Below are 15,764 nucleotides of genomic sequence, written 5' to 3' on the forward strand. Positions count from 1 at the left end.
AAGGGTGTGTTTAAACCTGGTTCATCCATATTTTAATCAGTGTGTCCCTTTGAGATCCTTTTTGATTCCTCATTTGGGGTTAGCCCTTGACCTTGACATCTGTTCCCATGGAAGATGAGGCTAAAACCAAACAACAGTTGCCTGGATTAGTAGATGTATCAGGACAAACATGGCTAAGAATTCAGGTGTTCCACTTAGCTATCTGGATTCCACTTTCCCTTAGATTTTTGACCTGTTGGTTTCTAGTCTCTTGACAGCTCTTCATTGCTTTGAGGAGCTTTTAAAACACTTTAGCTGGCATTTTAGTTCTGTTCAACTGAAAGGTTAGATTGAACAATCTAGCCCCCCGTTAGCAGAAATAGAAGTCTGCAAAGTTTTTTAAGGATAAATCTTTAACAATACTGTCTGAAATCTTCTCTTATTACATATCATAAGAGACAAAGATTGGAATAGGAAGTTAGAAAGGCATTTTTTAGATTTTTAAATTAATCACAAAAAGAATTTATTTACAAATATTTATTGAATCACTCAGTGTTCTGTAGAAGACTGGGTGCTGGAAGGATACAAAGTTTTAAACAGCGTAAATATTTTCATTAGGCAGCTTTTCCTTCTAGTAATTCTGAAATTATAGTGTCACCTTTAATTAAATTACCTCTTAGAATTAACTCATTTACAGGAACAGTTATGCTATCTGACCCCCTTAAAAATCTCAGTGTGCTGTGGACCTGCTCTTAGGGTAAAGAGGTCTATGGCATAGGTTTGCATAATTACTTTTATTTAAACAGTTTATTTTATTAAAGAGTTTATTTTATTTACACAGTAAGTTATTAGACAGTATTAATTATTTACCAGTATTTTATTTAAACAATACATTTATGTCTTGTTACTTTAAAGTGACAAAACAAGTTTCTTTCAAATTTTACTTTTGCATTATATACAAAGGAACTATTAACTTTTTACTTGTTTTTAAGGGACCATATATTTTATAGATAGGATTAATGTGAGTTTTTTTGTTTCTAGCCTTTACTTGTACATTTGCCAAGTTTATGAAGTCTATTGTCATTCGGCACAATCATTCATTTGAAGTGTACATAAAAAAGAAATTTGGCGTAAAGCCACAAATCATTAGTTGATGGATTTTTAACTAAAAAAGAAAGTAAGGTGTTTAACTCTAAGAAATGTCAACATACAACCACATTGACAGCAGAGATTTCTATCTAGATTCATACAACAGTCTTATTGAGATGTTTTTGGATTTGTTACATCTAATTCACTAATCACAAATAAAGCAAAAGTTGATTTTTGTGTGTGTATTATGACAGCATATTTCATTTGCAGGTAAGATTTTTAAAAATATTTTTTCATTTTTTTATTGAGATATAATTGACATATAGCACTGTATAAGTTTAAGGTGTACAACATAATGATTTGATTTACATACATCATGAAATGATTACTACAGTAGGTTTAGTGAACATCCATCATCTCAGATAGACACAAAATTAAAGAAATAGAAAAAAAAGTCTTTTTCCTTTTAATGCAACACTTAGGATTTACTCTTTTAACAACTTTCATTTATAACATACAGCAGTGTTAATTATCTTTATCAAATTGTACATTACATCCCAAGTACTTATTTATTTTATAACTGGAAGTTTGTACTTTTGACTGCCTTCATCTAACCCTCCCTCCCTCCCACCCCTCACCTCTGTTGGCTGCAAATATTATCTCTTTTTTAATGAGTTTGTTTGTTTGTGTTTGAAGTATAATTGACCTGTAACACTATGTTAGTTCCTGATACACAACATAGTGATTCGATATTTCTCTACCTTTCAAAATGATCACCAATAGTTGTCATCTGTCACCCTACAAAGATATTATATAACTATTGACTATACTCCCCACATTGTACATTTCATACTCGTGACTTTTTTTTTCAGTTCATGGCAGTTTATTTAATTTAAAAATAAAAACAGAAACAATAAAACAAAACAAAAATCAGTTTCCAATGAAAATACAAACACTTTGGGTGGTTATCCAGCTTTTTTTTTCCCTGTAGGCTATCCTGGGCTCAAACCAATCAAATGAATGAAAACCAGTTTTGATTGGAGCCATAAAGCATGTTGCACCAATTAAATTACACCAATATATTATTATAATATGTTTGAAATGCCTTTCAGACCAATAAAAAAAAGACAAATTCAAATTAAAAAGTCAACTTTTTATTACCAAAAAAAAATAGAAATTAAAGTCACAACACAGATTAAAAAAAAAATGTTCAGTCAAGTTTCTCTTTTTTTCTTCATTTATTTTGTAACTGCAAGTCTGTACTTCTTAATGTCCCTCACTTATTTCCCTCCTTCCCCCACCCTTGTCCCCTCTGGTAAGCACCTGTTTGTTTTCTGTGTCTATGACATTGATTCTGTTTGGTTATGTTTGTTCATTTGTTTTGTTTTTTAAATTCCACATGTAAGTGAAATCATATGGTATTTGTCTTTCTCTGTCTGACTTATTTCACTTAGCACAATACCTCTAGGGCTATCCATGTTGTCACAAGTGGCAAGATTTCATTCTTTTTTATGGCTGAGTAATATTCCATTGTGAATATATACCACATCTTCTTTATCCATTCATCTATTCTTGGGCACTTGGGTTGCTTCCATATCTTGGGTATTGTAAATAAGGCTGCAATGAACATAGAAGTACATATATCCTTTCTAATTAGTGTTTTTGTTTTCTTTGGATAAATACCCAGGAGTAGAATTGCTGGATCATATGGTAGTTCTATTTTTAGTTTTTTGAGGGATCTCCATACTGTTCTCCATAGTGGCTGTACCAGTTTACATTCCCACCAACAGTGCATGAGGGCTCCCTGTTCTCCACATCCTCACCAACACTTATTTGTTGTCTTTTTGATAATAGCCATTCTGACAGGTGTAGGTAGTATCTCATTGTAGTTTTTTTTTTTTTTTTTTTTTTTTGCGGTACGTGGGCCTCTCACTGTTGTGGCCTCTCCGGTTGCGGAGCACAGGCTCCGGGCACGCAGGCCCAGTGGCCATGGCTCACGGGCCTAGCCACTCCGTGGCATGTGGGATCCTCCCGGACCGGGGCACGAACCCGCGTCCCCTGCATTGGCAGGCAGACTCTCAACCACTGCGCCACCAGGGAAGCCCTCATTGTAGCTTTGATTTGCACTTGGGGGTGGGGCTGGGTCCTGGGTCCTCTGGTGGATGGTGCCAAGTCCCAGGGTTGCTGGAACCTTAGGGGGTCCTATAGCAGCCAACCTACTGGTTGGTGGGATTGTGTTCCCACCCAGCTAGCTTCCTGGCCCGGGGTGTCCCAGGACTGGTGCCCACCAGCTAGTGGGCAGGACTAGGTCCCAGCACTAATAAGCTAGAGGGAGGGTTCCAAAATGGCACTTACCAGCACCAGTGTACTTGTGGTGGGATGAGCTCCCTAAAAATGGCTGCTGCCAGCATCCATGTCCCCAGAGTGAGTTTCAGCTGCCTTTTTCCTCTCCCAGAGGCTCTCCAAGATTAAGAAATGGGTCTGACCCAGGCTGTCTTCAAATTACCGCTTATGCCCTTGGTCTTGAAGCATGTGAGATTTGTGTGTGCCCTTTAAGAGTGGAGTCTATTTCTCAGTCTTCTGGCTCTCCCCAAATCAAGCCTCACCAGCCTTCAAAGCCAAATGTTCTGGGGGCTCATCTTGCTATGTAGGACCTTGGGTCTGGGGAGCTCCTGATGTAGGGCTCAGACCCCTCACTCCTTGGGGAGAACCTCTGCAATTGTAATTATTCTCACATTTGTGAGTTGCTCACCTGGGGATCTGGGTCTTGATTATACCATGTCTTTGCCCCTCCTACCCATTTCATTGTGGTTCCTTCTTTATATTCTTAGAGCGATCTTCTTTATATTCTTGAGAAGATGTTTTCTGATGGTTTTCAGGTCCCTCTCATGGATAATTGCTCGGTAAATAGTTGCAATTTTGGTGTGCCTGTGAGAGGAGATGAGCTCAGGGTCTTCCTACTCCACCATCTTGGTCACCCCCCCAAGATGTTTCATTCTTAACACGGGATCATGCAAAAATGTTGGGCAATAAATTAATAGAGATAATGTTTCTTTGCTGTATAATTTAATAAATAAAAGCAATGATTTAGCAACTGTAGAGTTTGTAACTGAACTAACCATTTATTAGCTATTAATGAGGTATTATAAGAAGGAATGTTAGTTGACTTATATTCTTAACATGTGTTGAAGTATTTTATTAAAGTTATAATGCCTCATTGTAAGGAAAATTGTAATGTAGAATTCTGAGGTTCTTATTCCATTATTCCATTTTAGACTGAGTGGCAAAAATTACCATCAATACATGCAGTATTGTCAGATATTTTAAATTACATTTTGTTTCATTATTCACTTAAGTTTGTTTATTTTATAGGAAGCTAATTCACATGAAATTTATTATAAGATAGACTTACAGGGACATTCTTACCTTTCTATTTTCTCTTTTAGAAAAGCCTACATTTTCACCATGTTAAATTGCATTATGCAATTGTGATTTCTTAGTGTTATGAAGAATGTAGTGAGGCTTAGCTGTCACATCGTGGACTGGTAAAAATGGCATCATGGAAATGCTGTTAACATGGTTCTCAAAAGAATGAAAGATAAAAGGAACAGACAGAAAACTAATAACAGTTTAAACAGTTAAAACTGGATAACAGTTTACTGGAAAAAATTTATAGTTTCTTTAGTTTAGTCATAATGAACAGGAATTACAAATATTGAACATAGTATAACTTTTCAAAATTTTTCCTTCCATTTCTTTTGCCACTTGACAACAAGGAAATGAATTTTGAATTAAATATATAAGCTGTTGTATTCATGTGTATCTTATATTTTAAATGTAAGATGGAAAGCTGGCTTACAGCCACTTTTTTTTTTTTTTTTTTTTTTTTTTGTGGTACATGGGCCTCTCACTGTTGTGACCTCTCCCGTTGCGGATCACAGGCTCCGGATGCACAGGCTCAGCGGCCATGGCTCACGGGCCCAGCCGCTCCGCGGCATGTGGGATCTTCCCGGACCGGGACACAAACCTGTGTCCCCTGCATCGGCAGGTGGACTCTCAACCACTGCGCCACCAGGGAAGCCCTTACAGCCACTTTTTAATGCATAAAAACAGTCTTAATGAATGCTAACAAAGACGTACAGTCTTATGAATATTATTTGCTTGAAAACCTTCCTGAATTTCATAAACTCTAGCTAAAATGACTTTATGTGTTACTTGAGCAAATTTAATCCTGTGCTAATGAATATGTTCTTTATACAAAATTTCAAATAAAATATAAAAAATGTATTTCAGTTAAAATGATTTTATATTTTCCCCCCAATTTTTGATAAGATTTAATTTTGACCAAGAGCAGGTCTAATCATATTGTACTTCAGGGCCCCCAAAAGTTCACATCCATTTATAACTGTGTCAGAGTGAATTAGATTTTTCACTGCCATTGATGACATACATTTGAGCCAACAAACCATACTCCAATAATAGAACCAACTAATATAAGCTATCTTTTAATCACTTTTTTCATTGTTAAAATCCTTAGGTAAGTCCATGAAACAGTGCCAACTCAATACCAACATCAAGAAAGGATTGGCAGGGGCTTCCCCGGGCTTCCCTGGTGGCGCAGTGGTTGGGAGTCCGCCTGCTGATGCGGGGGACGCGGGTTCGTGCCCCGGTCCGGAAGGATCCCACGTACCGCGGAACGGCTGGGCCCGTGAGCCATGGCCGCTGAGCCTGCGCGTCCGGGGCCTGTGCTCCGCGGCGGGAGGGGCCGCAGCGATGAGAGGCCCGCGTACCGCAAATAAAAAAGAAAGGATTGGCTCTTTATTACTGGCTCTAACAGAGCTGACAATTCTCTTTTATTTCAACAAGAAAAGTGTTTTTTCATAAATGTTTTTTTTCAAGAAAAGTGAGTGAAGCCATTTTAGAAATTTATTTTATACTCTTCTTTAAAACTTAAAGAAATAATTATCTAAGGAGAGTCAGTCTGACTACTGATAAACCTAAATTGTAGAATTTTTTTTTTTTTTTTTTTTTTTGCGGTACACGGGCCTCTCACTGTTGTGGCCTCTGCTGTTGCAGAGCACAGGCTTCAGACGCGTAGGCTCAGCGGCCATGGCTCACTGGCCCAGCCGCTCCGCAGCATGTGGGATCTTCCCGGACCGGGGCATGAACCCTTGTCCCCTGCATCGGCAGGTGGACTCTCAACCACTGCGCCACCAGGGAAGCCCCTAAATTGTAGAATTTTAATGTGATTTTTTAAATAGCTAGAACTATTAAGTAAATAATTTTAACTTGATGCAATAAAAAGAGGTTCACCCTGAGAAAACCATAATTCAAAAAGTGTAATGTACCACAATGTTCATTGCAGCACTGTTTACAACAGCCAGGACATGGAAGCAACCTGTGTCCATTGACAGATGAATGGATAAAGAAGATGTGGCACATACATACAATGGAATATTACTCAGTCATAAAAAGAAACGAAATTGAGTTATTTGCTGTGAGGTGGATGGACCTAGAGACTGTCATACAGAGTGAAGTGAGTCAGAAAGAGAAAAACAAATACCAAACACTAACACATATATATGGAATCTAAAAAAAACAACAACAATGGTTCTGAAGAACCTAGAGGCAGGACAGGAATAAAGACGCAGATGTAGAGAATGGACTTGAAGACATGGGGAGGGGGAAGGGTAAACTGGGAGGAAGTGAGAGTGGCATGGGCATATATACACTACCAAATGTAAAATAGATAGCTAGTGGGAAGCAGCCGCATATCACAGGGAGATCAGCTGGGTGCTTTGTGACCACCTAGAGGGGTGGGATAGGGAGGGTGGGAGGGAGACGCAAGAGGGAGGAGATATGGGGATGTATGTATATGTATAGCTGATTCACTTTGCTATAAAGCAGAAACTAACACACCATTGTAAAGCAATTATACTCCAATAAAGATGTTTTTTTTTTTTTTAAAAAAGGGCTTCCCTGGTGGCGCAGTGGTTGAGAGTCCGCCTGCCGATGCAGGGGACACGGGTTCGTGCCCCAGTCCGGGAAGATCCCACATGCCGTGGAGCGGCTGGGCCCGTGAGCCATGACCGCTGAGCCTGCGCGTCCGGAGCCTGTGCTCCGCAACGGGAGAGGCCACAACAGTGAGAGGCCCACATACCGAAAAAAAAAAAAAAAAACAGGAGGTTCATTTATGGTTAGCAGCATCCATCTTCACACAAAACATTCTATTTAATGAAGTATTTCAATTGAGTGAACATTTGCTGGGTATCTGCTACATGCATGGAATGTCCACAGAGGTGACAAAGATGACCAAAACTAGACACTGCTCCCAAGAAACTTCTTTTCTAAAGCAGATTATCCTATTCACCTATAGTCTTGTTTAGTTGCAAATCTACTTTGCATACCAAGACTTTCTTTTCAAATAGTGCAAATGAAAACTTTTGAGTATCCACTGATTGGAAGTTCAGAAACTCTCAATCAGTATATAGTCCTAATAAAGGAGATGTAACTTGTTTAAACAAAATATATCCAGGCTTTTATTTCAGAAATTATATTTGGAAAAATCTAAACTTCCTGATACCTTTTTGACTATGTAAATAAGACTTTTTCATTTTAAATTATAAACCAGAATTGAAACTCAATGTCATACAATTTAATTCCTTTGTTTTTTTTTTTTTTTTTTTTTTTTTTTTTTTTCTTTTTTTTTTTGCGGTATGCGGGCCTCTCACTGTTGTGGCCTCTCCCGCTGCGGAGCACAGGCTCTGGACACGCAGGCCCAGCGGCCATGGCTCACGGGCCCAGCCGCTCCGCGGCATATGGGATCCTCCCAGACCGGGGCACGAACCCGTATCCCCTGCATCGGCAGGCGGACTCTCAACCACTGCGCCACCAGGGAGGCCCAATTCCTTTGTTTTTAAGGGGAGTTAATTGTATATTATTAGCAGCCAAGTGTAGATTTTAAAATTAAGATGGTTTTTTAAAAATCAGATTTGTCCTTTTGAATTCTAGCACGGGGTTATACAAGCAAGCTGTCAGTTCATTCCTATATATATTTTGACTTTAAGACAAGAACTTACATCTCTAAGAAGTAATTTTCTAGCCTAGTATATTTTTAAGCTTTCGAGAACTCATAGAGGAGAAAGTTTCAAAAACAATTTACATTATTTTAGATAGCTATTTGCTAGTAGATATGATATTGGAAATCCATGAATTATCTGGATGGGGAAAACTGGTTTTCTTTAATTCCTAGATTTTTCCCCTTTTCAACCAACACTTAGATTGACTCTGCTGCAAGAAAAAGACTGGAACTAAAAAGTTCCATGTTGTATTTTGAGGCATCATTGTTGTGTGTGTGTGTGTGTGCGTGCGTGTGTGTGTGTATTTTAAGATCACTCATGTCGGAGAAAAGTTTGTTTCATGACACTGGCCTCCACTCTATGTACTTGAACATAGTTAAATTGAAATGTTAAGGATATTGATAGAAATATTTTAAAGATTCTTTTCAATACTTGCCTTCCTTATTAGGCAGAATTCTTAGCATATTTCCTCTTCTCTTGATGGTATTGATTATGCAGGTCATACCTCCAGACCAAGCCTCCTGCTAACCTCCACACAACTTCCAAAGTGATTTTTCTAATACACAAAAATGACCATGTCATTTCTGTGCTTAACAGCTTTCAGCTACTCTTTACCAACCACCAAAGAAAAAGCCAGATTTTTGTTTATGATACAAAAGCCTTCTATAATCTGAACCAACCTACTGTTTCTGGACTTAATTCTCAGTGTTAGACTCTGTGCTTGGATTGAAGAGAGAGATGAGAAGTGGATCTTATAACCTTTAAGAGTTCACAGATTGTGAACTGGTGCTGCTACTCAGTAACTGTAATGGTCTGGTTAATGCATAAAGCAGGAGCCACCATGGCATTTCAGAATCCCGGGTGATTATATCCAATGAACAAGTCTGTTTGGGTCATAATAAACAAGCCTAGAACTGCCCTGGGAAGAGGAGATGGCTGTCAGGTAAATGAGCCTTGAAAAATTGTAGTAATAGTAGGAGAAGGAGGCTCTGCTGATAGTAATACCACTCATATGTCTGCAGGTAAATAATTATAACCCATGTTTTATGCAAAAATACCATCTCTTTTCCCTCTATTTTATGTAGCCCTCAAAACAACTCACTGAGATCTTATCAGTATCCTCAATTCACAGGTAAGAAATGAGATGAAATTACTGTATTCAAGATTAAACAGCAAATTAAGTCAGACTTCCCTCTGTTGCCAAATTCTGTGATCACCATGGATAAAACTTCTGAGTTTACTCTCTGATCCAAGATCAAGGAAGTAGAAAGGAATGGGATTCCAGGTTCTTGAGCTGAGCCTTTCCCCTGCCATCATGGAGCAGCCTCATGGAACTATCTGTACTCTTTAGTGTGACTAAACCAAAACAAGGGATCATTACTGTGTTTACCTTGTGCCTGGCACTGTGTTAAATGCTTTACATATATTGCATTTAATCCTTAACAACCCTATAAGGTAGCTGCTTTATTTTTCTCCATTGTCTAGATGAGGAAAATAGGGCTTAGAAAATCAGCTTAACCCAAAGGCACATAATGAGTTAGTGGCAGAGCTAGATCTTGAACCCAGATCAGCTTTGTGACAGAGCCCATGTTCTTCTGTTGAGCCTTCCTCTAAGAGAATGGTTAGAAGTTTGGTTTTTTTTTCTTTTTAAAATCGAGGATAGCTAATTCTAGAATTTTGAATGTCACACACCAGCTTTTTACACGGTCCTTCCTCTTTTCTCTTTGGTTCAAAGCTATACTGATTAAATGAAAGGGTATGATGGCAACTTATTTCTTCTTTGATCTTCTCATATCCTCAACCTTATTTCTTAGTGCTCCAGTATCACTAAGCCATTAAAATTGCTAAAAGTCAGATTATTTATTATTGCCTTAGTATAAAAATCCTATAAAATAAGGATTTTATAGTAAAAGAAATGTAGAGTAGAAATAACACCAAGATTAGAATCTGAAAACCTGATTTTCCAGTCCTGATTCTGCCCCTTTCTAGCTATGTGTCCTTAGTCCAGCCTTTTCAACCTTTTTGAGGTGTCTATTTTCTTAAGTTTAAATTGTCAATAACGTTTCCCCTGTGCCTCCCCTCATAGAACATATGGAATATTAAACCAATCAGTTTAGTCAGTAATTCAGTAAAAACAAAATAACCTCAAACATCTGTATCCTGAATTCTCTCACTTTTAAATTAATTTCTATGAAAACCCTCAGAGTACCATGTAAGAATAGTTGAAGAATTTCATTGATTTATCTCTGGAAAATTAAGCCTAACTGATCTCTCTATTTTGATTTGTAGGTTTTAATTTTGAATAGAAAATAGTTTTTAAAATAATATCAGTGTACCAATCACTTTATGTAAAAAATAGATATTTAAGACATATACTCAGAGGGAAAAGACTCTTGAAAACCTCTTTCCTCCCTTTCAGTTCATGAATTGTAATTATGGCAGTTAAGTAGGTGTGTATTCTTTAGTTATTATGAGATCCCTGATTGCTGGTTTTCCCACCAATGCACATTGTGAGAAAAAGTCATGAATAATATTTTCCTTCTTCAGCCTCCCCACAATTCTTTATTTTCTGATTCTAAATTATATATATATATATATTTTTTGCTATGGCAGACTGGCTGGAATCACTTTGACCTTGGCCAGAACAAATAGAAGATTAATGAAATAGAGCTAACCCCTTGCTTCCGAATGACAGAGCTAGCTCATCATTCACAACAGTCACCTTTCCTTCAATCCTTTTGCCCCTGAGTCTCAATTCTTTCCTCCTAACTCTAATGTTCTCCTACTTCTCATGGGCTGGGGGAATTCCTTTATATGTTGACCTGGAAACCTGGACTTAGTGGTCATTGGTGTGGATACAGTACCTGTGAGTGATGATGTTGTCATCCAGGGAGAGCAAATGAATGTGAAAGAAAGGAACAGTATCAATAGGACAATGCCGTGCATGGAAGACCTCATTTATTATTACAATTTAAATGTATCGCACCAAATAATTTTCTTGTTGGTATTTGAAAGGTTTTCATTAGCTAAATATATAATTATACACATAAATAAAGTCTGGCATTTACTGCAAAATCAGAAGGCTTAAGATCTTTGAAAAGAAAGGTGGATATACCTGATCTCATAGTGGAAAGTCTTCCTAAACATGTTACCCAAGTCAGAAAACATAAAGAAACAAGATTGATAGATGATATATGTATATATATAATCACATTAATCAAGTTTGAAAGACAAAAGTAAAATAAGAAAAAGACATATAGTCAATATTCTTTTTTTTTTTTTTTTTTTTGCGGTAGGCGGGCCTCTCACTGTTGTGGCCTCTCCCCTTGCAGAGCACAGGCTCCGGATGCGCAGGCTCAGCAGCCATGGCTCACGGGCCTAGCCGCTCTGCGGCATGTGGGATCTTCCCAGACCGGGGCACGAACCCGTGTCCCCTGCATCGGCAGGCGGACTCTCAACCACTGCGCCACCAGGGAAGCCCGTCAATATTCTTAATATATAAATAGCCCATATAAAAATCAGCAAATGATAAGCAAACCAATAACTGTCCAATGAACATGTTATTATTGTTCAAAAGGTAAATCTTTTCAAAAGAAGGAAATGTATTATTATTTAGTTATTATAATTTAAACGTACTTAACTAGTAACATGGAAATGTTAGCAGAAAATGGGTTAAGATAAGGAGACATTGCAGAGGATTTATTGTTGAAATGGAGTTCAAATTAATGGAGCTAATAGTCTAATTAGAATATACTGTGTGGGTTCCACTATCAGTGGCATCAGTTACTCCCTAAGTTAATGATATTATAATAGAAAACCCATAATAAAATAAGCCAAAGGGTAACTGGGGTTGAAGCTATGTGTGCTCTAACTTGTTCTACTTTTAGGGAAGTTCTAGGCACAAGTTTGGGAGAGGTCTAGAACATGTTATAATAGGAAATTACAAGGGAGTAGTATTGAGCTGTCAGCAAAACTTAAGAAACTTCTTAGTCCTATTGGCATCAACCTGCCAATGAAGATATGGTTAGTGCAAATAATGTTTTGTGGATTCATATTGCCTCACCTGTTCTACTGAGCAGTCAGCAGTGCTTGGATGAAACTCGTGGATTTGGCAACTATAAAGAGACTTCTGACGTGATGGTTCTTGTAAACTACCTTGAGATTTTAATATTGATGTCAGTCTGCAGATTGGATTCCTTTCCTTTTTCTCTTCTGTTTTACTGCCACCAAAAAGGGCTGTGCCCTCCCAAAGGAGTTTAAAAAGATAGAATAGAGAGCAGAACATATGAGAAAATGTTAAAGCAAACTAGTAGTCAAATAAATGCAATTTTAAATAATAACTCTTCATCAAAAATTTTTCTAAGTTCTTTTTTTAATGTTAATACTCCATATTATCAGATACCACTGATTTCTTACCAAGATTCATCTCACCTTAACTTTTTTTTTTTTTTTTTTTTACTGACAGAATCCTTATGTTTACTCTAGGATAGGATCCAGATAGGCTTAAGGTTTAGCTATAGTCTTTCTGGTAGTCCCATTCTTCTTATCAGTGACTGGTTTAGGAGAGGGCATGTCACCCATTTCCAGCCAGTGAGACCTGAGGGAAGTTTGCTATTGGGCTCCTGAGAAAGAGTTCCTCTTCCTAGGAAGGAGACACAAGGAGATATGATCCATTTTTATTTCTGGTTCTGGTCTTGCTGGGATGTTCAGCCCAGAACTGCTTCAGCTATCTTGTAATGCTGAGGGCAAAGTAGAGAGAAGAAGAATGATTTTATTGAGCCATTTAATCAAACAGTACTAAAAACTGCCTCCCTCCCTCCTTCCCTCAAATATTTCTTTCCTTCTTTCATTTCTCTTTCTTATTTTCTATGATGCATATATATAGGATAGAAAAATCTTGAGGTTAAAAGAAGAAAATTGCTGCTACTTGAATGATATGTTGCAAATCGACAGAAGTGGGATCTCTATTACAGATGATGACATGAATATTAGCAACTGTGATTAATACCAGAGAGGGAATTGGCAATGCAAAGAGAGAAGTAGACATTCGTATTTAACACATAATTGTTTTCCCTAATGTTCCCTTTGAAAATATTTGTTGACATATTTAGGTCTCAAATGATTGAAAATGAACATCTGGACTGTGTCACAGTCCCACTTAGAGTCAAATGTGATGGTGATCCTTGTGCAGTGAGAATGAAGGAGAACAGCAGATGGGAATGTCTTGGGAGTTTAGTGGCACCTACCTGGATATAAAACTGAAAATTCCGTCCCTGTCCCTGATGCCGAATGAGAATAATGAGGACAAAGTTTTGAGGATAAAGGAGAGAGAAATTTAGTAATTTGCCAGCAAATGAGGAGGGCAGCAGGCTAACATTAGTGTCCTACTCTCTGAAAGAGGGTAGGTCTATTTAAGGAGAATTTTGAGGGTGGGGTTGGCAGGACTGCATGACTGAGACCTCTCTGGGCTGGCGCCACTCCTTTTGATATTTCCGTGATTCGTGGCCATTACGGTTGTCTGCTTCCAGTCAAGATGTGCTGACTGTTTTTCTGCTGACTGCTTGGTCCTATGCACCTGTGACTCAAGAAGAACTATTCAAACAATATAGCACTTATCAGCATAGTTAACAGAGAGAAACAGCATGTGTACATTATTTGATTTAATGCATGAGTTAAAAGAGAAAGTTAGTTGTTAAATTTTTAACTCTATATTTGGCTATAGATGTTGCTTGTCCTCTTAGTGCAAGAGAACCCAGAAATAAATGGTGTTAAAAAAACTCCCCTCATGGCGAAGTTTGCTTCAGAGTATTTCCTTCCCCTATTCCCTCAGCTTGTAGAAGTTGGAAGTCTGCATTTGAAGTTTGATGTAAACCATATGGCATATTTTGGAGGCTCCTGAGATGTACAACATTGCTCTATGTGTTCCTGCCTCCTCACCTTTCTTATGCTGCTATCTCTGCCTTTATTGCCCTTTCTTCCCCAAATGGTACCTGGCTCTAGGTTAAGAAATACTACCATTAGCAGTTATCTATAAATTCTAGCCTTGGACAGAAGACAAAAATCTTTATATTCCTCTCCAAAATATACAAGCCCTACCTATCTAATCTGAGAAGCAGAATGTGCATGATCATTGTAAGCTCAGACTGATGGAAAGACCAGATACATGCTCCTTGGGTAGATCAAGCAGGGTTTAATTATCTAAAGTAAATATAAAAGGAAATCAGCACAATCATGATACACATCGCAGAGGTCAGCAACATATTTCAGGACAGATGGGGGTTCCTGCTTCTGAAATCCTCACCACTGGGTGCATAGTTACACATAATAACATCTGAATAAGAGTAATATTATTCTTAGTAGTCTTCACTTTGCATCTAGACTTAAGTACACAAGACTGGATCAGTTCTCTAGGTAGACTGCCTGGATATGTGCTGGGAACCACTTCTTTGGAGCCAAGAGCACCTCTTTAAACTCAGATTTACACTGTGGAAATAAATGAAGACTAACCAAATGAAAGCAAGCAAAGGCTATTTATTCAGAGCTTGCTATAGTAAGGGAGTCAGCCACTGTCACTTGTGTTTTAGCAGAGACTCAAAGGCAGGCAGAGGAGCGGAAAAAAGAGAAGGTTTCATGTATGCCCTGATTGGAAGCTGTTGGCATGAGGAAGCTGTAGGCAGGCTGGGCACAAATATTAGTAAAGCTGTCAGTTATTAATCAAGTCCTGGCCATTTGAGATCAGTTGTTTACAGGGGTTACTGTTTGGCTTCCTGGACCATCACCGGAGATAGAAGTTGGACTTCCTGCAAGTCTGACTTATAGCAAGCTGGCTTCCTGGGACTGGTTGATTTCCTGGCCAAGTTGTTGCAGGTTGTGGGTCAGAGATCTATTTTTATATATGATTTGGTCATTGTTATTTTTACATTAAACCTCTCAATACAGAACACAGTATGATTATAGGAGGCGGTACAGTATAGTACAGTACAGTGAACCTAAGCCTAAACAGCCCTATTCATCACTCCTGGTGCATGCAAACTATTGCATCCTGATCCTAGTATATTCTTTTTTTGTTTGTTTGTTTTGTTTTGTTTTTTATACTGCAGGTTCCTATTAGTCATCATTTTTTTTTTTTTTTTTTTTTTTTTGCCGTACATGGGCCTCTCACTGTTGAGGCCTCTCCCGTTGCGGAGCACAGGCTCCGGACACGCAGGCTCAGCAGCCATGGCTAATGGGCCCAGCCACTCCGCGGCATGTAGGATCTTCCCAGACCGGGGAACGAACCCGTGTCCACTGCATCGGCAGGCGGACTCTTAACCACTGCGCCACCAGGAAAGCTCCTAGTCATCAGTTTTATACACATCAGTGTATACATGTCAATCCCAATTGCGCAATTCAGCCTACCACCATCCCCACCCCACCGTGGATTTCTCCCCTTGGTGTCCATACGTTTGTTCTCTACATCTGTGTATCAACTTCTGCCCTGCAAACCAGTTCATCTGTACCATTTTTCTAGGCTCCACATACATGTGTTAATATATGATATTTGTTTTTCTCTTTCTGACTTACTTCACTCTGTATGACAGTCTTTAGATCCATCCATGTCTCAATAAATGATTCAAT

The 15,764-nt window shown here is 38.4% G+C and overlaps 1 protein-coding gene across 4 annotated transcripts in view; it reads left to right on the forward strand.

Moving 5' to 3' along the window:
• The window catches only part of MAMDC2 (MAM domain containing 2), a gene marked incomplete at its 5' end in the record, with an annotated part of 436,428 nt that overhangs the window by 11,155 nt on the left and 409,509 nt on the right, over positions 1-15,764 (forward strand). The gene's annotated exons all lie outside the window — the stretch shown is intronic.

Source organism: Mesoplodon bidens, assembly GCF_964165515.1.
Source record: "Mesoplodon bidens genome assembly, chromosome: 6".
Lineage (NCBI taxonomy): Eukaryota > Metazoa > Chordata > Mammalia > Artiodactyla > Ziphiidae > Mesoplodon > Mesoplodon bidens.